The 23,032-nt window shown below is 46.0% G+C and overlaps 1 protein-coding gene across 16 annotated transcripts in view; it reads right to left on the bottom strand.

Moving 5' to 3' along the window:
- The window catches only part of SEPTIN6 (septin 6), a 156,022-nt gene that overhangs the window by 109,662 nt on the left and 23,328 nt on the right, over nt 1-23,032 (bottom strand). For 2 of the 16 annotated variants that reach the window (XM_070290852.1, XM_070290836.1), the window contains exon 3: nt 11,734-11,866. The exons of the other annotated variants lie outside the window; for them this stretch is intronic. The gene's annotated coding sequence lies outside the window, so the exon portion shown is untranslated. The remainder of the gene's footprint in view (nt 1-11,733; nt 11,867-23,032) is intronic. 16 annotated transcript variants of the gene reach the window in all.

The following is a 23,032-nucleotide window of genomic DNA, read 5'->3' as shown; positions in this document are numbered from 1 at the left end:
TGCTTTACAGCATTTTGTTGGTTTCTACAAAACATCAGTATGAATCAGTCTTAGGTTTACCTATGTCCCCTCCCAGTTTACATCCCTCCCACCTCCCTCATCCCACCTTTCTAGGTTGTTAGGGACCCTGGGTTTGAGTTCCCTGAGTCATACAGCTAATTCCCATAACAATTGCATCTTGAACCACATACAGGTTTCTCAGGAGGCAGGTAAGGTGGTCTGGTATTCCTATCTCTTTAAGAATTTTCCACATCTTCTTGTGATCCACACAGAGGCTTTAGTGTAGTCAATGAAGCAAAAGCAGATGTTTTCTGGAATTCCCTTTCTTTATGGTCCAACGAATATTGGCAATTGGATTTGGATCTCTGATTTCTCTGCCTTTTCTAAATCCAGCTTTTACATGTGGAAGTTCTCGGTTCACATACTGCTGAAGACTAGCTTGAAGGATTTTGAGCATAACCTTTTTTTTTTTTTGAGTATATGAAATGAGTGCTATTGTCCAATATTTCAACATTCTTTGGCAGTGCCCTTCTTTGGGATTGGAATGAAAACTGACCTTTTCCAGTCCTGTGGCCACTGCAGAGTTTCCCAAATTTGCTGACTTACTGAGTGCAGCACTCTAACAGCATCATCTTTCAGGATTTTAGATAGGTCAGCTAGATTCCATCACATCCACTAGCTTTGTTTGTAGTAATGCTTCCTAGGGCCCACTTGACTTCATGCTCCAGGACGTCCGTGACCACACCACTGTGGTTATTCCAGTTGTGAAGACTCTTTTTGTATAGTTTTTCTGTGTATCCTTGCCACCTCTTCTCAATCTCTTCTGTTTCTGTTATTTCCTTACTGTTTCTGTGTTTTACTGTGCCAGTCCTTGCGTGAAACAGTCCCTTGATATCTCCAGTATTCTTGAGACCTTTCCATTGTATTGTTTTCCTCTACTTCCTTCCATTGTTCACGCAAGATCTATTTCTCCTTGTTATTCTCTTGAACTCTGCATTCCACTGTTCGTATCTCTCCTTCTTTCCCTTGCTCGTCGCTTCTCTTCATTCCCGTCTATATGTAAAGCCTTCTCAGACAATGACTTTGCATTCAGTTTAGTTCAGTTCAGTTGCTCAGTCGTGTCCAATTCTTTGAGACCCCGTGAATTGCAGCACTCCAGGCCTCCCTGTCCTTCAGTGTCCTATCATTTTGCCTTTTCATACTGTTCATGGGGTTCTCAAGGCAAGAATACTGAAGTGGCTTGCCATTTCCTTCTCCAGTGGACCACATTCTGTCAGACCTCTCCACCATGACCCGCCCATCTTGGGTTGCCCTGCGGGCATGGCTTAGTTTCATTGCGTTAGACAAGGCTGTGGTCCTAGTGTGATTAGATTGACTAGATTTCTGAGTATGGTTTCAGTGTATCTGCCCTCTGATGCCCTCTTGCAAAAACTACCATTTTACTTGGGTTTCTCTTTCCTTGGGCGTGGAGTATCTCTTCATGGCTGCTCCAGCAAAGCATAGCCGCTGCTCCTTACTGCCTTTCTTTTTCTAGGGACCTTTTTGGTCACCGTCTCCTGTACAGTGTTATGAACCCCTGTCCGTAGTTCTTCAAGCACTCTGTCTACCAGATCTAAACCCCTGCATCTATTAATATCCTTCAGTGTATAACGATGGGGCTTCGCAGTTGGCTCAGCAGTAATGGATCTGCCTCCAATGCAGGAGACGTATGTTCGAGCCAAGGTTGGGAAGATCCCCTGGATGATGGCATGGCAACCCCTTCCAATATTCTTGACTGCAGAATCCCATGGACAGAGGAACCTTGCATACCACAGGGTTTCCGAGTTGGACATCACTGAAGGGACCGAGTACATACCCACCCAATGTATAAACCTAAAGGATATGTTTTAGGTGAGCATAGACTCCCCTAGTGGTTTACCATACTTTCTTCAAATAAATTACAGGCTAGTAGTCAGCCAATCACAGGAAGCTAGAAGCTTAGAGTAGGCAATCAGGGCAAAGTGCAGTCTAGGATTCAGCCAATCAGGAAAATGTATATGCTCAGATTCAGCCTATCTGGTAAGAGGCAGCCAGTAACAACAAAGTAGAGGTTAGTTTTCAGTCAATCAGAACAAAGTATGTGCTAGACGTTACCCAGTCAGATCAAAGAGGATGCTAGGAGTCAGCCAATTAGGGTAAAGTAGAGGCTAGGAGTCAGCATATCAGGGCAAAGTACTGGCTAGAAGTCAGCAAATAGAGCAAAGAACTGGCCAGAAGTAAACCAGTCAGAGTAACTTACTAGCTAGGAGTCAGCCAATCAGGGCACAGAGGTGGCTAGGAGTCAGCCAATCATGGTGAGGTACTGGCATGGAATTAGCCAATCAGGAAAAAGTACCAGTTAGGTTCAGGCAACAATGACATAATATAGGCTAACATTCTGCCAATCCAAGCAAAGTACAGGTTAGGAGTCAGCCAACCAGAGCAAAGTACAAGCTTGGAGTCAGCCTATCAGGGCAAAGTACATGCTAGGGTTCAGTCAATCAGGGCAAAGTATAGGCTCGAAGTGAACCAATCAAAACAAAGTATAGGCTAAGAGTCAGAGAATCAGGGCAGGTGCACGCCAGGAGTCAGTCAAGGTAAAATGCATGCTTGGAATCATTGAATCAGGGCAAAGTAAAGGGTTGAAACCAGCCAATCAGGACGAAGTATAGTCTAGGAGGCAGCCAATCAGCCTAAACTACTGGTTAAGAGGGCCAGTACATGATAGGAGTCAGTCAGGGTAAAGTACAGGCTTGGAGTCAGCCAATCAAGTCAAAATAAATGCTAAGAGTCAATCAATCAGAGGAAACTACTGGCTATAAGAAGGAGCTAATCAGGGCAACGTACAGGATAGGAATCAGTCAATCAGGAAAGGGTATAGGCTAGGAGTCAGCCAATCAGGCAAAATACAGACTGGAGTCAGCCAATCAAGACATAATATAGGCTAGAATTCAGCTAATCAAGGCAAAATGCAGGCTAGCATTCAGCCATTCAGAGCAAAGTACCGTCTAGTAGTCAGCCAATCAGAGCAAAGTACAAGCTTGGCATCAGCCACTCAGGGTAAAAGATAGGCTTGGAGTCAACCAAAGAGGCCAAACTACTGGCTAAGTTACAGCCAATTAGGTCAATGCACAGTCTAGAAGTCAGCGAATCAAGGGCAAATACAAAGTTGGATTCTTCCAATCAGTGCAAAGTACAGGATAGGAATCAGCCAATAGATCAGTGTACAAGCTAGGATGCAAGCAATCAAAACAAACTACTGGCTAAGAAACAGCCAATAAGGGTAAGTACAGCCTAGGACTCAGCCAATTAGGGCAAAGTACAGGCTTGGAGTCAGCCTATCAGGACAAATACAGGCTAGCCAATCAAGCAAATGTTTAGAGTCAGCCAATCAGGACAAAGTATAGGTTAGGATTCTACCAGTGAGATAAAGCTACTGGCTAAGAGATAGTCAATCAGGGCAAGGTACAAATTAGTGTCAGCAAATCCGGGAAAAAATATGGACTTAGAGTAAGCCAATCAGGTCAAAATATATGCTAGGTGCTGGCGACGGAATGAAACACCAACACTGCAGAGTGGTTTGAATCTTTATATTTTAACACTTGCTTCTTACAGCTGCTTTATTTTATTTTATTTATTTTATTTTTTTTGCTGCTGCTTTATTTTATATCCCTTGCACAACAACCTATAGGACAAGTTGCCAAGCACTATGATTCAGAGACTATACAGTGCACAGGCGCAGGGCGAGATAACCTTTACCTTGACTTATTTACTGCAGCTAAGACTTTGTTTGGGGGAACTTCCTTATCAACTTAGAATCCGTTTTGTCTCTGGGTCTGTTCCTTTTGAGGAATCAGAGAAACATTCTTGTGTGCAAGAAATGTTCTTTTCCCAAGGGAGCAAACAGAGGATTCTTAGCTGAACATCTCATTTGCAAGAATGTCCAGCCCTGGTTGAGAGTCTCGTTTGCAAGCACTTCTCAACCTTCCTTATACCTTGTTCCCTACACTAGGAGTCAACCAATCAGAGAAAACTACTGGCTAAGAGCTAGCCAATCAAGGCAAGTTATAGGGTAGAAGTCAACCAATCAGGGCAAGTACAGGCTTGGAGTCAACCAATCAGGACAAAGTATAGTCTAGGAGGCAGCCAATCAAGGCAACTGCATGCTGGCACTCAGCCATTCAGAGCAAAGCACAGGCTACAAGTCTGCCAATCAGAGGCAAAGCAAAACCTTGACATCGGCTATTCCAGTCAAGAATAGGCTAGGAATCAACCAATCAGAGCAAACTACTAGCTATGAGACAGCCAATCAGGGAAAGGTACCATCTAGAAGTACTTCAATTAGGGCCAACTATCAAGCTTGAAGCCTGCCAATCAGAGAAAAGTACAGGCTAGGTGTCAGCCAGTAGAGCAATGTACAAGCCAGGAGTCAGCAATCAGAGCCAACTACTGGCTAAGAGACAGCCAATCAGGGCAAGGTACTGGCTTGAAGTCATTCAATCAAAACAAAGTATAGGCTAGGAGTCTATCAGAGCAAACGTGTTAATTTCCAGCCAATAAGAACAAACTACAGGCTAGGAGCCAGCCAATCAGGGCAAAATAGTGGCCTGGAGTCAGCCAATCAGAACAGTGTATGTTCTAGGAGTCAACCAATCAGAGCAAACAACTGGCTAAGAGCCAGCCAATCAGGACAAGGTACAGTCTAGGAGTCAGCCATTCAAGGCAAAGTACTGGCTTCGAGTCAGTCAAGACAAAGGCTAGGCTAGGAGTCAATCAATTAGAGCAAACTACTGGCTAAGACTAAGGTCCGTCTAGTCAAGGCTATGGTTTTTCCTGTGGTCATGTATGGATGTGAGAGTTGGACTGTGAAGAAGGCTGAGCGCCGAAGAACTGATGCTTTTCAACTGTGGTGTTGGAGAAGACTCTTGAGAGTCCCTTGGACTGCAAGGAGATCCAACCAGTCCATTCTGAAGGAGATCAACCCTGGGATTTCTTTGGAAGGAATGATGCTAAAGCTGAAGCTCCAGTACTTTGGACACCTCATGCGAAGAGTTGACTCATTGGAAAAGACTCTGATGCTGGGAGGGATTGGGGGCAGGAGGAGAAGGGGACGACCCAGGATGAGATGGCTGGATGGCATCACCGACTCGATGGACGTGAGTCTGAGTGAACTCCGGGAGTTGGTGATGGACAGGGAGGCCTGGCGTGCTGCAATTCATGGGGTCGCAAAGAGTCGGACACGACTGAGCGACTGAACTGAACTGAACTGAACCGGCTAAGAGACATCGAATCAAGGCAAGATACTGGCTAGGAGTCATTCAATCAAGGCAAAACACATGTTAGCACTCAGCCAATCAGAGCAAAGTACTAGCTTTGAGTCAGCAAATCACACCAAAAGATAGGCTAGACATCAGCCAATCAAGGCAAAATACAGGCTAACACTCAGCCAATCAGTGCAAAGTACAGCATAGGAGTCACCCAATCAGAGCAAAGTAAAATCTTGAAGTCACCCCAGCAGGGCAAAGCATAAATTTGGAGTCAGACAACCAGGGCAAAGTATAGGCTAGGATTCAGCCACTCACCACAACTACAAGCTTGGAGTCAATCAGGGTAAAGTGGAGACTAGGAGTTAGCCAATCAGAGCAAAGTACCAGCTTAGTGTCAGCCAATCAGTGCAAGTACAGGCTAGCACTCTGCCAATCAGAGCAAATAGCAGGCTAGGAGTCAGCTAATCAGGACAAAATACTGCCTGTTGTTGGCCAGTGACTAAGTCTGTCGGATCTTTGCAACCGCATGGACTGCAGCAGGCCAGGCTTCCTTGTCCTTCACTATCTCCTGGAATTTGCTCTAATCCCTGTCCATTGAGTTGGTGTTGCTATCTAATCCTCTCATCCTCTTCTGCTACCATCTCCTTTTGCTTTCAGTGTTTCCCAGCATCAGGGCCTATTCCACTGAATTGGCTCTTGGCATCAGGTGGTCAAATTACTGGAGTTTCAGCTTCAGCATCAGTCCTTCTAATGAAGATTCAGGATTGATTTTCTTTAGGATCGACTGGTCTGATTTTGCAGTCCAAGGGACTCTTCTCTAATAACATAGTTTGAAAGCGTCAGTTCTTCGGCACTCAGCCTTTTTATCGTCCAACTCTCACATCTGTACATGACTATTGGAAAAACCATAGCTTTGACTGTACAGACCTTTGTCAGCAAACAGATGTCTCTGCTTCTGAATACACTGTCTAGCTGTGTCATAGGTTTCCTTCGCAATGAAGTGAAAGTGAAAGTTGCTCAATCCTATCTGACTCTTTGCGACCCCGTGGACTATACAGTCCATGGAATTCTCCAGTCCAGAATACTGGTTCGGTAGCCTTTCCCTTCTCCAGGGGCTCTTCCCAACCCAGGAATCGAAATAGGTTCTCTTGCGTTGCAGGTGGATTCTTTACCAACTGAGCTATCAGCAAGCATGTTTTAATTTCATGGCTTCAGTCACCGTCCTTAGTGATTTAGGAGCCCAAGATAATGAAATTTGTCACTGCTTCCACCCCCCCCCCCCTTAATTTGCCATGATGTGATGTGATTGGATGCCCTGATCTTAGTATTTGGAATGTTGAGATTTAAGCCAGCTTTTTCACTCCCTTTCACCCTCATCAAAATGCCCTTGTCCTCACTGCATGACTTGTGGGATTTCTGTTTCCAGAGATGGTACCCAGACCGTGGCATTGTAAGTCCGTAATCCCAACCAGTACACCACCAGGTACTGGTGATTGTATCAATTCTGATACAATCTGCTAGTGTCAGATCCCATAGGTTAAGGGTCAGTATTACAAAATGCCCCCTCACCCCGATCTCAGAAGCTAATTGCAAGTTCTGGTTACCTGTGCTTTTTACCAAGCTGCTGCAAATCAGAGGTTCCAGTGACACCACTCCTTAGGGGTCAATTAACCCAGGGATCAAACCCAGGTCTCCTGCATTGCAGGTGGATTCTTTACCAGCTGAGCTACAGGGAAGCCAAATTAATCTGCTAGAATAGCTCATACAACTCAGAGAAACACTTCCTCACATTTACCAGTTTAATTAAAGGCTATGACAAGGGTACAGAAGAATATCCAGGTGGAAATGATGCACAGGGCGAGTAATGTGGGAAGGGGGCAAAGCTTGCATTTGCTCTTCAGCTGCACTATTCTCCAGGCACCTCCAACTGTGCGCCAATCTGGAGGCTCTCAAAGCCCATACTTTAGGGATTTTTATGGCGACTCGATGACATAGTCGTGATTGAACATTATTATTCCATTTTCAGCCTTTCTCCCTTTTCAAGAGAATGGACGGCAGGCGTCACTGAAATTTTCAAGCTTCTAAACATGGCTTTTCTGTCTGGTGACCAGCCCCCACCTGGAGCCATCCAGGAGCCCACCCAGAGTCGCCTCATGAGAACAAAAGACACTCCTACCACTCAGGTAATTACAAGGGTTGCAGGAGCCCTGTGTCAGAAACCAGGGTTAAAAACCAAATATTAGAACAAAAGATGCTCCTTTGCTCTCATCAGTTAGGAAATTACAGGGTTTCAGGAGCTCTGTGCCAGCAACCAGGCCAGAGCCCAACACTTATATTTTCTGTTATCTCACAACTATGAATTCTACATGCCACAACTGACATCTTTAGATATTGAGTCTTCCCGTTCCTGAACATGGTGCTTCCCTCCAGTCAGGTCTTCTTTTATGTCCCTCAGTAACAGTGCAAGTCTTTACTGTGCTCAACACAATGTCTTGTAAATTGTTAATGTTCAGTTGCTAAGTCGTGTCCAACTCTCTGTGACCCCATGAACTGCAGCACTTCAGGCTTCCCTGTCCTTGTAAATCATTGACACACAATAAATATCTGCTGATGATGATCGGAAAAGGGTTTACTTGAGAACTGGAGATTAAGATGACAGAGCCAACCTTAGGGAAAAGCAGTGACTTTGGGGCAGTTTCTTGTTGTGCCTCAGTCTCCCTTTCAGACAAATGGGTATAAGCATAGTACCTGCACCAGAGGATTGCTGTAAGACGTGAGATAATTCATGCAACTTAGAACAGTGAGTGCCTGGCAAAAATTAGTGCCTGCTTTGCGTTAGCTGCTAGTATTGTTGCTAGCTGGGCTTCCTAGGTGGCACAGTGGTAAAGAATCCACCTGCCAGTGCAGGAGACGCAAGAGATGCATGTTTGATCCCTGGGTTGGGAAGATCCCCTGGAGAAGGAAATGGCAACCCACTCTAGTATTCTTGCCTGGAAAATTCCACAGACATAGGAACTGGGCATGTGATATAGTCCATGTGATTGAAAAAGAGTCTGACATGATTTAGCAACTAAACAACAACACCCATGCATTGTTGCTAGCTAATTGGCCTTGACCATGTTATTGAACCTGTCAACTGTCATTCATTAAGTCTCTCATTTAACTTCTCACTTTCCTCGCTTGATTGCTCTAAGGCTTCAAAGCGCCTGACATATGATAGCTATTCAATAGCTCAGTTGGTAAAGAATCTGCCTGCAATGCAGGAGACCCCAGTTCGATTCCTGGGTCAGGAAGATTCCCTGGAGAAGGAAAAGGCTACCCACTCCAGTATTCTGGCCTGGAGAATTCCATGGACCATATAGTCTATGGGGTCACAAAGAGCTGGACACGACTGAATGACTTTCACAAGAGTTCCCTTGGTTCTTTATGTGGTTATAGTGATATTTAACATGTGAATATTTGCTTTATGCCCAGCATTTTACCTATTACCTTAGTTATCCCACTTAATTATCAAGACAATGATATGTAAATGGTGTGGTATTGAGAAGCAGGTATCCCTAGTTTAAGATTGAGTAACTTGAGCGTGAAATAGATAGTGACCAGCCCAAGGGCATATTTCACGTGGTTCAGATGAAATTTAAACTCATTGCTTTTTCAAAGATCAACACTGGAGTGGGTCATTTGTAAATTCAGTGGCTGAGCCTTTATTGCTATATAGCCAAAGACTTATTCTCCTTACTGGCTGGATGTGCAAGGCTTTCTTGTCTTACTTTAAGAATAGGCGCGCTTTGCTGCCCCTTAGTGGCCCACCAAGTTCTTACCTCCAGGTTCCGTTTTATTTAAAAACACACACACACACACACACACATCTTTTTCATTCCAATAATTTCCTTCTAGGAAAAGTGATGCGAAGAGCCGACTCATTGGAAAACACCCTGATGCTGGGAAATATTAAAGGCAGGAGGAGAAGGGGACAACAGAGGACGAGATGGTTGGATGGCATCACTGACTCAATAGACATGAGTTTGAGCAAGCTCTGGGAGATGAAGGACAGGGAAGCCTGGTGTGCTGCAGTCCATGGGGTTGCACAGACTTGGACACAACTGAACAACTGAACAACAAAGGAAAGGTGTTACCTTGGGAGAGGCAAGGAAAATAAGTGATTGGGGTAAATGTTGTTATTGATTTTTTGCATTTTTTAATATAGAGGAGAAAATATGAGTGCCTCTTACACCATTCAGTGTGATGTCCCAGAAGCATCTGGAAAAAAGCAACACAGCAGCATAGCATTCAGACAGTCGGTTCAGGCGGCAAAGCCCCCCAACTGCTGGATTTCTCCAAGCAGGGTTCCCTTTTCATCCTTGTGGAATGTCCCCTCCCTCAGCTCCTGGGAAAGCTGGCACTGATCCTCATGGGAAGGATCTGGAGAATAGGTGATCCATGGTTAGGGTTGCCCCAGCTCCTGGTTCTGCCCACCATTGCTCTATTTGCCCACGGCCGGCCCTGGCCCTTTGGGCACATTGGCACATCTAGAGATCCTGCTTGCAGGTGGGAGTGGCATGGGGCACCTAGACAGAGCCACACCTCCTGGGGTGTCTGGCATGAGCACCAAACTGCTATTAATGGAATTAAGATGGTGGGGGCAGTCACCTGCTACAGTATGGAGATCCACTGGTATGAAATGGAAAGTGCAGTGAGATTCCATTCATGTATTTTACATATGCACTTACATGTGTGTACTATGTTTCATATGCACATACATTAATGCCTACATACATACCAGAGGATGTTACGTCAAAATAGTAATAATGCATCTAGGGTGTAGGATTGTGGATGGGTTCTCTCTGTACTTACCCATATTTTGTAAGTAATCTCTAATAAATATGTATTGATATCAGACCCACGGGGCTTCCCAGGTGGTGCTAGTGGTAAAGAACCCACCTACCAGTGCAGGAGATGCCAGAGACACAGGTTTAATCCCTAGGTCGGGAAGATCCCCTGGAGGGGAGGGCATGGCAACCCACTCCAATATTCTTGCCTGGAAAATTCCATGGACAGAGGAGCCTGGTGGGTTACAGTCCATAGGGTCACAAAGAGCTGGACATGACTGAAGCGACTTAGCATGCAGCACACATATCAGATCCATAAGCCCTGATTCTTCATGACATTCACCAGAATATCAACCTCAGTTGACATAGGTCCTGCATGTGACAGATTTCAAAAATTCAGTCTTGCTGTCTCTAAAATTCATGCTTAAACTTGTCAGACTGTGGGTTCTAATTTGGGGATAGTGGAAACTAAGGCCCTGTGGCAGAGAGCTTAGCACCTAAGTTTGGATGAGGGGCAGAGTGTCAGGATTAGTCTGGAGAACAGGGCTCCCAGGCACCCTGAGGACACCCACTGAGAAAGAGCTCCCTCTTTCCCTCCTTTCTTTTCCCTTCTTCAGCCTCATCTGCTGGTTCATTTATTCATTCAGCCAGCAAACTTTTACCAGAGAGCCAAGTGGACACCAGACTAGACTCTGAGGATACAGGTTGAGAAGACCCAGTGCCTGCCCTCAGGAAGTGCCCCATTTACTGGAGAAGACAGATCGCATGAGGGGCATTAGCTGAGGCCCTTGTAGGATGCTGCAGGGTCACAGAGGGATGAAAGACTGGCCAATTGCCTGGAGATGTGGGATCTTCACAAAGCTGGTGACAGCTGGGTTGGGTCTTCAAGGATGAACAAGAGTTTTCCAGGCAGAGTAGGAGCAGGAAGCACCTTCTGAGGAGACGGTGCAGCGTGGGCAAAGGCATGGAGGTGTGAGGGAGCATTGTTGGAGTCTAAGCTGGGAGAGCAACATGGTCAGATAGATTCACCCTTTGACTCAGTACATGTGTGCCATAGGAGATGGGGTGGCTGAGGTAGAAGAGGACCCAATCACAGGAGGGTCTTGTGAGCCATGCACAGCAAGGTGTGGTGACATCTGAGTAGGCTGGGGAGGCGCGAGAGGGAAGCGCGGAGTTACGATGGTGCAAAGGTCTTCACCCAAGCAACTGGAAGGCTGGAGATGCCATTAGGTGACACGGAGGAGACGAAAGGAAGCTGAGGAGTACTCCAGTTTGGATTTGCCGAGTTTGCAAGGCCTATTGGATCTCTAAGGGGAGGATTCAGAGCAGCAGGTGTCTGTGTTTATAAACCTCAAACCAGACCAGAGAGACCCTCAAGGGAGGGAGTACACAGAGGGAGGCAGTCCAAAGCCAGAGCCGTGGACACTAGAGGAGAAGGGGAGAAGGAGGCAGCTGGAGGCCCTGAGGACGGACTGACTGACTGGCCAGGGGGCTCCAAGGAAAAGCAGGAGAGTTTGCTGTTCGGGAAGCCAAGAGAAGCAAGGCTCAAACGGAGGATGGAGTGATTAACCACGTCAAACGCCCTGAGAGCCCCAGTAACATGAGGACTCAGAACTCACCATTGGACTCAACAGCAGGAAGGGAGGCCGTGGATGGCCTTGGCACACCCCCACCTCATGGGCATGCATGGGGACAGCTCTCTCTCAGCAAGGTCCCCCACTGATCTCAGGCTCTTCTGTCGCCATCTGGAAACTTAAAAAAATTGTTTTGGCCATGCCACATGGCTTGCAGGATCTTAGTTCCTCGAACCCATGCCCCCTGCAATGGAAACACAAAGCCTTCACCACTGGAACTCCAGGGAAGTCCTTGGATATTCTGAAGCAACTTTCTGCAATGGGATGGATGACAAGCCCTCTCCCCAAAGATCATATTAGGAGAAAGGGTTTCTGCAGATGTACTTTAGGTAAAGATCTTAAAGTAAGATCAGATTGGATTAGGGTGGGCCCTAAACCCTGTGAGTCCCAATGAGAGAAGAGTAGGGAAAGGCACACCCAGAAGGTGATGTGAAGATGGACGCGGATGCAGACCTTGGAGAGATGCGCCTACAAGCCGAGGGACACCAAGCATTGTCTGTGGCCATCAGGAGCTAGGAGACGCAGGTGGGATGGACTCTAAAAGGCTTCAGGAGGAACCCACCCTGCTGACATCTTGATTTTGGACTTCCAGCTTCTAGAACTGTGAGAGAATCCATTTGTGTTGTTTTAAGCCACACAATGTGCGGTGATTTGTTATGATAACTGTGGGAAACAAATAGACTTTTGAACAAAGGGCCCCACATTTTCACTTTGCCCTGGGCCCTGCAAATGATGTAGCTGGTCTTGCCTTGCCGAGGGTGGATTCTGAGGCTTGGTGAGGTACGTACTGTACCGCAATGTGTTCAAGAGATAATGGGAGGTGAGGAATTAGAGACTGCCAGGGAGGACAACTTGAATTCCCTGGAGTCTTGCTGCAAAAGAGGACCCTGAAGTGGAGTGGTGGGTAGATGGGGATATTGGGTCAAAAAGGTTGTGTTTTTCTTGAAGAGAGGGACCAGTACAGTATGCTTGAGTGTGGATGACCATGCTCCATTGAGTGGGGAGGAAAGGGGTTAATGGTGCCGACACGTGACACTTGATCGAGCAAAGTCCTTGAGTACTTCAGGGAGAATCAATGGCAATTTTTTTCCATTCTCACACACACACAAATCAGCATTTTGTGTCTGAGTTGCAGTGCTGTACGCACAACACACATGACAGCAGCAACAGCTCTTTTCCTCACTGATAAGCTGCGAAAGTGTTCACATTCAGGGGCTAAGAGCTTGTGCTCCCAATGTAAGGGGCCGGGGTTCCATCCCTGATCAGGGAACTAGATCTGACATGTCATAGCTAGGAATTTTCAGGCCACAACTAAAAATCCTGCTTGCCTCAACGAAGATCAAAGACCTCACATGCAGCAACTAAGACCCAGTGCAGGCAAATAAATACAAATAAATAGTTTTTTAAAGTGTTCACATCCATGATTTCATGGAGCCTTCACAAAAGGCCTGGGACGTAATGAAGTCATTCGCTTTGTGTCCATTTTTCAAACAGGAAAACAGAGGCTCAGAGAGAATAAGAATAAGATGGCTGACGGCAGACCCAGGGCTTCAATCACAGTAAGGTCTTTCCCTCTTTCCTTGGCTGCCCATTTTAGCCTTTTTTTTTTTTTTTTAAATTTGAGGAGCAGAGGAAGCGAATTCCTAAGGCACAGCGGCTCTTGAGTGTGGAAGCCAGTGTCTCTCTGGGGGACATGGTGGCTGCTTCTCTCACAACAGAGATCCAGGTCGGCCCTTGGCAGGACTCCCTCCCCAGAGTGAGCTTCAGAGAGGGCCGGCTGGCAGCCGACAAGGCTCGCAGAGAAGACCCACTCAGAGCTGAGGACCCACTCGGAGCCGAGAGCCCTTTGAAGGCGATAGTGCCAGAGGAGACAGAAGACAGGGCATAGCAGAAAGACAGATGAAACAGCACCCGGGGTGGTGTCTGTCACATTGAGGCTGTGTCAGGCTGGCAGTTTGAGGCACTGGTTGAGGGAAGGAGGTGATGAGCTGAGCTGAGAGGCAGGAGAGGGTGGGAGGGCTGTCTAGGCTCCAGAGAAAACTGCACAGAACCCTCCTTCATGACCGTGAAGTAGCAGAGAAATGTCACTTGCAGGCCTGGGAATGGCTGGGGGCATGACGGTAATTCTAGTCGCAGCGTCCTTCTCAGCTGGGAGCTGGGGCTGCAGGGCAAGGTGGCCGAATGCGTGCCATCTCAACATCTTGGTGACAAGTAGACATAGCACTCCCTGTCTAGTCACCAAAGTCCAGGCCAGGAGCCCTGAAGTCCCCTCCCTGGAGGAGGTGAGTGGGCCAGGGGCTGGAAAGGGCACCAGAGGACGGGAAGGGCCCCTGTCACAGCCCATCAGGCAGGAGCTGAGGGGTGGGAGGAGACTGAGTGGATCCCAACGCAGGAGGCGAGGGCCGAATACTGCTCTCTGAGTGACAGCTGAAGCAGACAAGCACCAAGAAGAGGACGGAGGAGCCTGAGGCCAGTCAGAGAACTCACGGCCGAATCAAGGTCATAAAACAGGAAAGGAGGAGCTGGGAGATTGGGATTGACATATACACACTACTATGTATAACTGAGTGAGAGGAAGTTGCTCACTCGTGTCCAACTCTTTGTGACCCCATGGACTATACAGTCCATGGAATTCTCCAGGCCAGAATACTGGAGTGGGTAGCCTTTCCCTTCTCCAGGGGATCTTCCCAACCCAGGGAATGAACCCAGGTTTCCCACATTGCAGGCGGATTCTTTTACCAGCTAAACCAACCTACTGTATAGCATAGGGAACTCTACTCAATGCTCTGGGGTGACTCTGAAGGGATGTATGTATACAGATAGCTGATTCACTTTCCTGTACATCAGAAACTAGCACAACATTTTTAAGCGACTATATTCCAGTAGAAAAAAATTTGTATAAGAAGCTCATAAAACCAAACCAAACCCAGCTCCCATTAACTAAGTGTTGCCACAAGCCAGCATCATGCTATGTACTGTCTTTGGAAGAGCGACTTCAATTCTTAGGACACTGCTAGAAGGCAGAAGTAATTATTACGACCTCCACTGTCTGGTGAAGGAAGCCAAGGCACAGAACCATGCAGAGTATTGCCAAGGACACCTAGTTAAGTTCCCAAGTTGGCATTCAAACCAGGTTTGTCTGACTCCAAAGCCCATTCTGCTAGTTCTCTCTTGCTGGGCTGTTATAATCAGTATTTTTTTTCTTTTGTCTGTGCCACACAACTTGCAGGATCTTAGTTCCCTGACCAGGGATCAAACGCGTGACCCCTGCAGTGGAAGCACAGAGTTCTAACCATTGGACTGCCAGGGAATTCCTTATAACCAGTAAACTAAATAAAAGATGATATCAATAAAAGTAAAAATAACTGCCTCCTTGTATCAAGCACCTACTATGTGCCAGACATTGTTCTAAGAGCTTTAACAGGGGTGAAGAACTAATTTCATTGTCACTACAACCTCAGAAGTAGGTATTAATATTATCATTGTTACCACTTCCTTCTACAAACAGGAAACTTGTTCATGAAGAGTGAGGCAGAGGGCCCAGTTTTTGCAAATTGCCCAAGGGCTCCCTGACAGAGCTGATCATCAGAAAGACCAAGATTGGAAGCATGGCACTTTTAGCTCCACCTCCATCCTCCAGAGAGGAGAGAGGGGCTGGAACTGGAGTTAATAATGGATCATACACATGTGAGGAAACTTCCATAAAATCCCAATAGTAAGGGATTTGGGAGCTTCCAGGTTGGTGACCACATCCACATGGGAAGTTGACACGTCCCCGCTCCATGGGGACAGAAGCTCCTGCACTTGGGACCCTCCCAGACCTTGCCCTGTGTGTCTCTTCATCTGGCTATACATCGGTGTATTCTTTTTTACATCCTTTGATGAGCTGGTAAACATAGGCATTTCCTTGAGTTTTCTGAGCCTCCCTAGCAAATTAGTTGAACTAAAGGAGAGGGTCATTGGAATTTTGCAGATCTCTAGCCCTATAGCCTGTTGGCCAGCAGTATAGATGAGAACCTGGGGTCACCAGTGGCAGCTGAAGTGGTGATTGAGGGCACTCTTGTGAAACTGAGCCCTTAACCTGTGAAGTCTGAGGCTATCACTGGGTACATAATATCACAATGGAATTAAATTGTAGGACACCCAGCTGGTGTCACAGAATTTTTTGATGTAGGGGAAAAGCCATGTATTTGGTGACTGAAAGTGAAGTGTCTGGCGTCAGTAGTAGAGGAGACTCACAGGGGAGAAATACATAAAGTGGAAGAACTGGATTTTTCCCCTACAGAGTATAGGAGGAGAAAAAATGATTCTCCCTGTATCTTTCTAGGTTTTTGGCTGAGACACCTCTGTAATAAAAGATAGATTATCAGGAAAAAAAAACAAACAGAAGTTTAATAACATGTATAACTCCTATACACACAGGAGAGACCCAGGAAAACTGAGTTACTTCTAGAAATGGCCCAAGTGATCATCACTTTAAATACCATCAAAAGATGATACCATACCAGGCAAAAGATGCTGGGGGGGGATGAGCGGCAGTTTGGGGAGGTTACCAGGAAAAGCATGGTAAGCAGTGAAAAAGCTGTTATGCAGATTTAAGTCATTGCTTTCGGCATTGATAAGAGTTTCTAGAGATTCAGAGTCATCCTTCTCTTCCTAGTAAAAAGGGGGAGACACCTTTACACATGGAGATATTCCCTACAAATGTAACTGTCTTTTACTAAAGAGGAATGCCCACTCAGTTTTCAGAGCTTCACCCATGTCTGCTGTTTCTTAAAAATAATCAGTTAAAGATAATCAATATGCCAAAGAGACATATTCTAGGGTGGTATATTCTGCTTCCCTTCAATAGGAAGGAAAAGGCTGAGTTCCTCTTTTACAGCTTCTAAACCAGCTCTGCCAACCACAGGTCTGTTTGCAATGGGAAGAGGGGCCAGAGGAGGGCTTGTCAGAATATTCTCTGAACAAAGCTAAAGTGAAAGTTGTTCAGTTGTGTCTGACTCTTTACAACCCCATGGACTATACAATCCATGGAATTCTCCAGGCCAAAATACTGGAGTGGGTAGCCTTTCCCTTCTCCAGGGGATCTTCCCAACTCAGGGACCAAACTCAGGTCTCCCACATTGCAGGCAGATTCTTTACCAGCTGAGCCACAAGGGAAGCCCAAACAGAGCTAAAGGACAATGACAAGGCCCAGTACAGCCAGCCGGCAGCACAGGACATATGGGCAAGGCCTAGGCTAGGGACTGCCCAGGCTGGTGGCAGAAAGAAGACCAAGACATAACTCTTGCCCTCAGCTTTGTTAAAAGTATTTCAATCGACCCTATCCAGGGGCTTCAGCCCAGGTGGGCAGTTTTGACTGAAGGAGGGAAGTGAAAGAGTGGGGAGAGTTTGAGGCAGTCTTTGGAGAAAATAGCACATGAACCCGTCCTTTGTGACTGTTGTTGGGGAGCAAAATTGGTTACTCTCAAAAGTCTCTTTGTCATGAGGATTGTCTTAAGTTGATTAATTTTCAGGAATCAAAAGAGTTAGAAAGTCTTGTTTTACCTCCTTCTTAACAGCCTAAAATAATTTAGATGGGGGCCTGGTCCAGAAAGAGAACTACCATCAAAGATACCTGGGAAGAAAATGGTCTCATTGTGGTAATGTAATAGGAGGGAAAGGGGCAGGGCACAACTTTTGAATGAATGACATAGCCCAAGGACACAACATATGACAATTAGAATCAAATGGAACAAAGATGGCAGATAAGACTAGAACTTGATCCTCAATCAGCAAGTGAAATGACACACCCAGAGGTGCCATGACCGTTCCAGTTCAGTTCAGTTCAGTCACTCAGGCATGTCTGCTCTTTGCGACCCCATGGACTGCAGCACACCAGGCCTCCCACCATCTCATCCTCTGTTGTCCCCTTAAGGCACTGTTAAAAGACCAAGGAGATGGTGGTGGCCCAAATCCTGGAAATCTCCACCCCTTCCCAAAAATAGTTGGAATAATCCTCCCATTCATTAACATATGAAATTACCCAGGCTATAAAAACTAACCATGCCAAATATCAGGGCCACACTCGCCCTGTGATGGCCCACACTCTGTCTGTGGAGTGTGCTTCTCTCTGAATCTGAATAAATCCAATTCTTATCTGTCACTTTGTCTCACTGAATTCTTTCTGCCATGAGACATCAACAACCTGATCTTCATTAGGTCCTGAAACCAGGTACCATGGATTTTGGCTGGGTTTGAGTCCCAGCTTGTGGGTTCAAGTCCCAAGCAGGGTTTTGGCTGGGTTTGAGTCCCAGCCAAACTCGTACTTCATTTGAGTATGGAATGAAGCAGGGCAAAGGCTAATAGAGTTTTGCCAAGAGAACACACTGGTCATAGCAAACACCCTCTGCCAACAACACAAGAGAAGACTCTACACATGGACATCACCAGATAGTCAACACCAAAGTCAGATTGATTATATTCTTTGCAGCCAAAGATGGAGAAGCTCTATACAGTCAGCAAAACCAAGACCAGAGCTGACTGTGGCTCAGATCATGAACCCGTTATTGTCAAATTCAGACTTACATTGAAGAAAGTAGGGAAAAGCACTAGACCATTCAGGTATGACCTAAATCAAATCCCTTATGATTATACAGTGGAAGTGAGAAATAGATTTAAGGGACTAGATCTGATAGACAGAGTGCCTGATGAACTATGGATGGAGGTTCATGATGTTGTAGAGGAGAAAGGGATCAAGACCATTTCCATGAAAAAGAAATGTAAAAAACCAAAATGGTTGTCTGAGGAGGCCTTATAAATAGCTGTGAAAAGAAGAGAGGTGAAAAGCAAAGGAGAAAAGGAAAGATATAAGCATCTGAATGCAGAGTTCCAAAGAATAGCAAGAAGAGATAAGAAAGCCTTCCTCAGTGATCAATGCAAAGAAATAGAGGAAAAACAACAGAATGGGAAAGACTAGAGATCTCTTCAAGAAAATTAGAGATACCAAGGGAACATTTCATGCAAAGATGGGCTCGATAAAGGACAGAAATGGTATGGACCTAACAGAAGCAGAAGAGATTAAGAAGAGGTGGCAAGAATACACAGAAGAATTGTACAAAAAAGATCTTCATGACCTAGATAATCACGATGCTGTGATCATTCACCTAGAGCCAGACATCCTGGAATGTGAAGTCAAGTGGGCCTTAGAATGCATCACTATGAACAAAGCTAGTGGAGGTGATGGAATTCCAGTTGAGCTGTTTCAAATCCTGAAAGATGATGCTGTGAAAGTGCTGCCCTCAATATGCCAGCAAATTTGGAAAACTCAGCAGTGGCCACAGGACTGGAAAAGGTCAATTTTCATTCCTATTCCAAAGAAAGGAAATGCCAAAGAATGTTGAAACTACCGCACAATTGCACACATCTCACATGCTAGTAAAGTAATGCTCAAAATTCTCCAAGCCAGGCTTCAGCAATACGTGAACTGTGAACTTCCAAATGTTCAAGCTCATTTTAGAAAAGGCAGAGGAACCAGAGATCAAATTGCCAATATCCACTGGATCATGGAAAAAGCAAGAGAGTTTCAGAAAAACATCTATTTCTGCTTTATTGACTATGCCAAAGCCTTTGACTGGGTGGATCACAATAAACTGTGGAAAATTCTGAAAGAGATGGGAATACCAGACCACCTGACCTGCCTCTTGAGAAACCTGTATGCAGGCCAGGAAGCAATAGTTAGAACTGGACATGGAACAACAGACTGGTTCCAAATAGGAAAAGGAGTACGTCAAGGCTGTATATTGTCACCCTGCTTATTTAACTAATACACAGAGAACATCATGAGAAACTCTGGGCTGGAAGAAGCACAAGCTGGAATCAGGATTGCCAGGAGAAATATCAATAACCTCAGATATGCAGATGACACCATCCTTATGGCAGAAAGTGAAGAGGAACTCAAAAGCCTCTTGATGAAAGTGAAAGAGGAGAGTGAAAAAGTTGGCTTAAAGCTCAACATGCAGAAAACGAAGATCATGGCATCTGGTCCCATCACTTCATGGCAAATAGATGGGGAAACAGTAGAAACAGTGTCAGACTTTATTTCTTTGGGCTCCAAAATCACTGCAGATGGTGGCTGCAGCCATGAAATTAAAAGACGCTTACTCCTTGGAAGGAAAGTTATGACCAACCTAGATAGCATATTCAAAAGCAGAGATATTACTTTGCCCACAAAGATCCGTCTAGTCAAGGCTATGGTTTTTCCAGTGGTCATGTATGGATATGAGAGTTGGACTGTGAAGAAAGCTGAGCACCGAAGAATTGATGCTTTTGAATTGTGGTGTTGGAGAAGACTCTTGAGAGTCCTTTGGACTGCAAGGAGATCCAACCAGTCCATTCTAAAGGAGATCAGTCCTGGGTGCTCATTGGAAGGACTGATGCTGAAGCTGAAACTCCAATACTTCGGCTACCTCATGTGAAGAGTTGATTCATTGGAAAAGACCCTGATGCTGGGAGGGATTGGGGGCAGGAGGAGAAGGGGACGACCCAGGATGAGATGGCTGGATGGCATCACCAATTTGATGGACATGAGTTTGAGTGAACTCCGGGAGTTGGTGATGGACAGGGAGGCCTGGCGTGCTGCGATTTATGGGGTTGCAAAGAGTCGGACACGACTGAGTGACTTAACTGAACTGAATTGAGTTCCAGCTTGTGGGTTCAAGTCCCAAGCAGGATTTTGGCTGGGTTTGAGTCCCAAACTGGATTTTGGTTGGGTTCAAGTCCCAGTCTGTGGTAAACACTTTCAGTAAGGAGACTCACCAGGGTCTGGAAACTGAAGTCTTCTCTGTATCCCACTGTCTCTGCTTGGCCCAGCAAATATTCATTTACCAAACCCCTGTTTTTCTATCTCCATGAAAACTGCCTTCTTCCCCTTTGAAGTCCCCCCCACCCCACCACTTCTCATCTTGTCCTTGGCACTGGTGTTCTATAGAGCCCCTGCACATGCATAATTAAATTTGGATTTTCTATTAGTCTATCTCATGTCATTTTCTTAGACCAACCAGAAAACTTTAGAAAGGGTAAAGGAGATTTTTTTTTCCTTCCCCAATACTGTGAATTGAACACAGAAATGTGGCTTCCAGGCCTTACTGGTAAGAAGGTAGGGGCCTGTCCATGGCCTGTCCATCAGCCTGGCCCTGCTGGTGAGATCAGAGGTGAAGGGCAGGCAGAAGTGAGAAACCCAATTCTCACGTGTTACCAAGTCCAAGCTCACTCTGCTCGCCAGACGACAGGCCAATGAATCTGAGAGATGAGGTGTTGAGGCAAGGAAGAGACTTTAACTGGGGAGCTGGCAGACCCAGAAGATGTCAGGCTAGTGCCTCAAATAACCATCTTACTGGGGTCTGGATGCCAGGTTCTTTTACAGATCAGAGGGAGAGAAGCTATGAGGAACTAAAGTCAAAAGTCAGCTTAGAGAGGGAGATGAAGTGAGGAAGTAAAGTGAAAGGGCCTTCTGTCTTGCAAAACATCTCCAAGGGAATGTCCAGCCTTCAGAAGGGATGTGTTTGTTAATCTCTTCTATTCACAGGTGAGCAGGGAAAAACTCTCTCTTCAGGAGCTGAACAAAGGCATTTTAGTTTACAGTCAAGCAAAGGGGCAGGGTCCTCCAGGCAAGCCATTGAGTATGATTATAATAATAGAAGCAAGTCCAAGAAAAAGTTTCCAACATGGAGTCAGAATTGGCTTCCTCTCTGAAACACAGGGATCTGCTGTCTTCTGTCTTCTGGCAGCAGAATGGAGTCAGTCCCCCATCAACTGAGTCTGGGGCGGAGGTGCAAGATTATTATATGTTAACTCTGACCAGTGTTCTATTCTTCCATCCTTCACCCCAGCCATGAGAGAAGGCTCTAGAAAGAAGAATTCCCAGGACCAATCTACATGGCCAGAGGCAACCTGGGTCTGTGGATCTAGCATCTCAGGGACTCTGTTCCTGCCACTTCGGAATTCAGACCTTCAACTTACAGAGATCTGGGTGAGAAGCTGGGGCTCTGGGTCCCCCACCAAAAAGTGAACTATGTGAGTCCAGTCCCAGTTACAGAAACACCATGTGTCAGGAAATCCCTGGCATCCAGTAGTTAGGACTCTGTGAGGGCCAGGTTCAATCCCGGACTGGGGAACTAAGGTCCCACAAACCACAAGGCCTAAAAAAAATCATGTGTCTTATTCAGGGTGGGAGGATGGGAAAGGAGGGAGGTGCATCCTGGAAGCTCTCAGCCGGCCCCAGCCCTGAGAATGGCTTTTATCACTCCTGAGTGCCTTTGAGGGCTTCCCTTGTAAAGACAGTAAAGAATTTGCGTGCCAATGCTAGAGACCTGGGTTCAATCCCTGGGTCAGGAACATTCCCTGGAAAAGGAAATGGCAACCCAATCTAGTATTCTTGCCTGGAAAATTCCACAGGCAGAGGAGCCTGGTGGGTTACAGTCCATGGGGTCACAAAGAGTCTGAGCATGCACAAATGAGTCCTTTAAACTTTTGTCTTCACTTTAAAATGTGACTTTTAATTGCTTCATTTTCATTTCTTTTAAATCCTATTAAAGTAAGACAGGGATACATTTTCCTAGGGGAGAAAAGAAAACTTTACAGATGGCAACCCTCTCCAGTATTCTTGCCTGGAGAATCCCATGGACAGAGGAGCCTGGCAGGCTACAGTCCATAGCGTCCAAAGAGTCAGACACGGCTGAACAACTAACAGGACTACACAGATATGACTAAAATCTCCCTGGACACTCCCATGCACCCCCAGGCCCACTGAGAAGAGCCCTGCTTATAAGCAGTGTCAGTGCTTTGGTGTGATCCTTCTGTAACCAGGAAGGGTTAATTTTACGTTTACACTGGACCAGCTTCTGTGACTTTAACCCTTTTTTATTATTATAAACATACATAATGACTTGCCTCAGGGAGATAACCTCAGCCTCCCTTCTGTAAAGGACTATAAGAAAGTGAAAGTAACATATTCCCCTGCCTGAGGCTTGCCATTCTAGGGGATATTTGCAAGAATTGAATAGTCTTTTTACTTTGTTTCCTCACCTCCCCTCCATCTCTGATCCATAAAAGAACCTGGCAACCAGGCCTTGGTAAGATGGTTATTTTGAGGCACTAACCTGCCATCTTCTCGGTCAGCTGGCCCCCAAATTAAAGTCCCTTCCTTGCCTCAACACCTCATCTCTCGGATTCATTGACCTGTCATGTGGTGAGCAGAGCTAGCTTGGACTCAGTAATATTTTCGGAGCCCGTTGCATGAATTTAC

This window comes from Ovis canadensis, chromosome X (genome assembly GCF_042477335.2).
Source record: "Ovis canadensis isolate MfBH-ARS-UI-01 breed Bighorn chromosome X, ARS-UI_OviCan_v2, whole genome shotgun sequence".
NCBI classification, from domain to species: Eukaryota; Metazoa; Chordata; class Mammalia; order Artiodactyla; family Bovidae; genus Ovis; species Ovis canadensis.
This window is presented reverse-complemented; position numbering and strand designations above follow the sequence as displayed.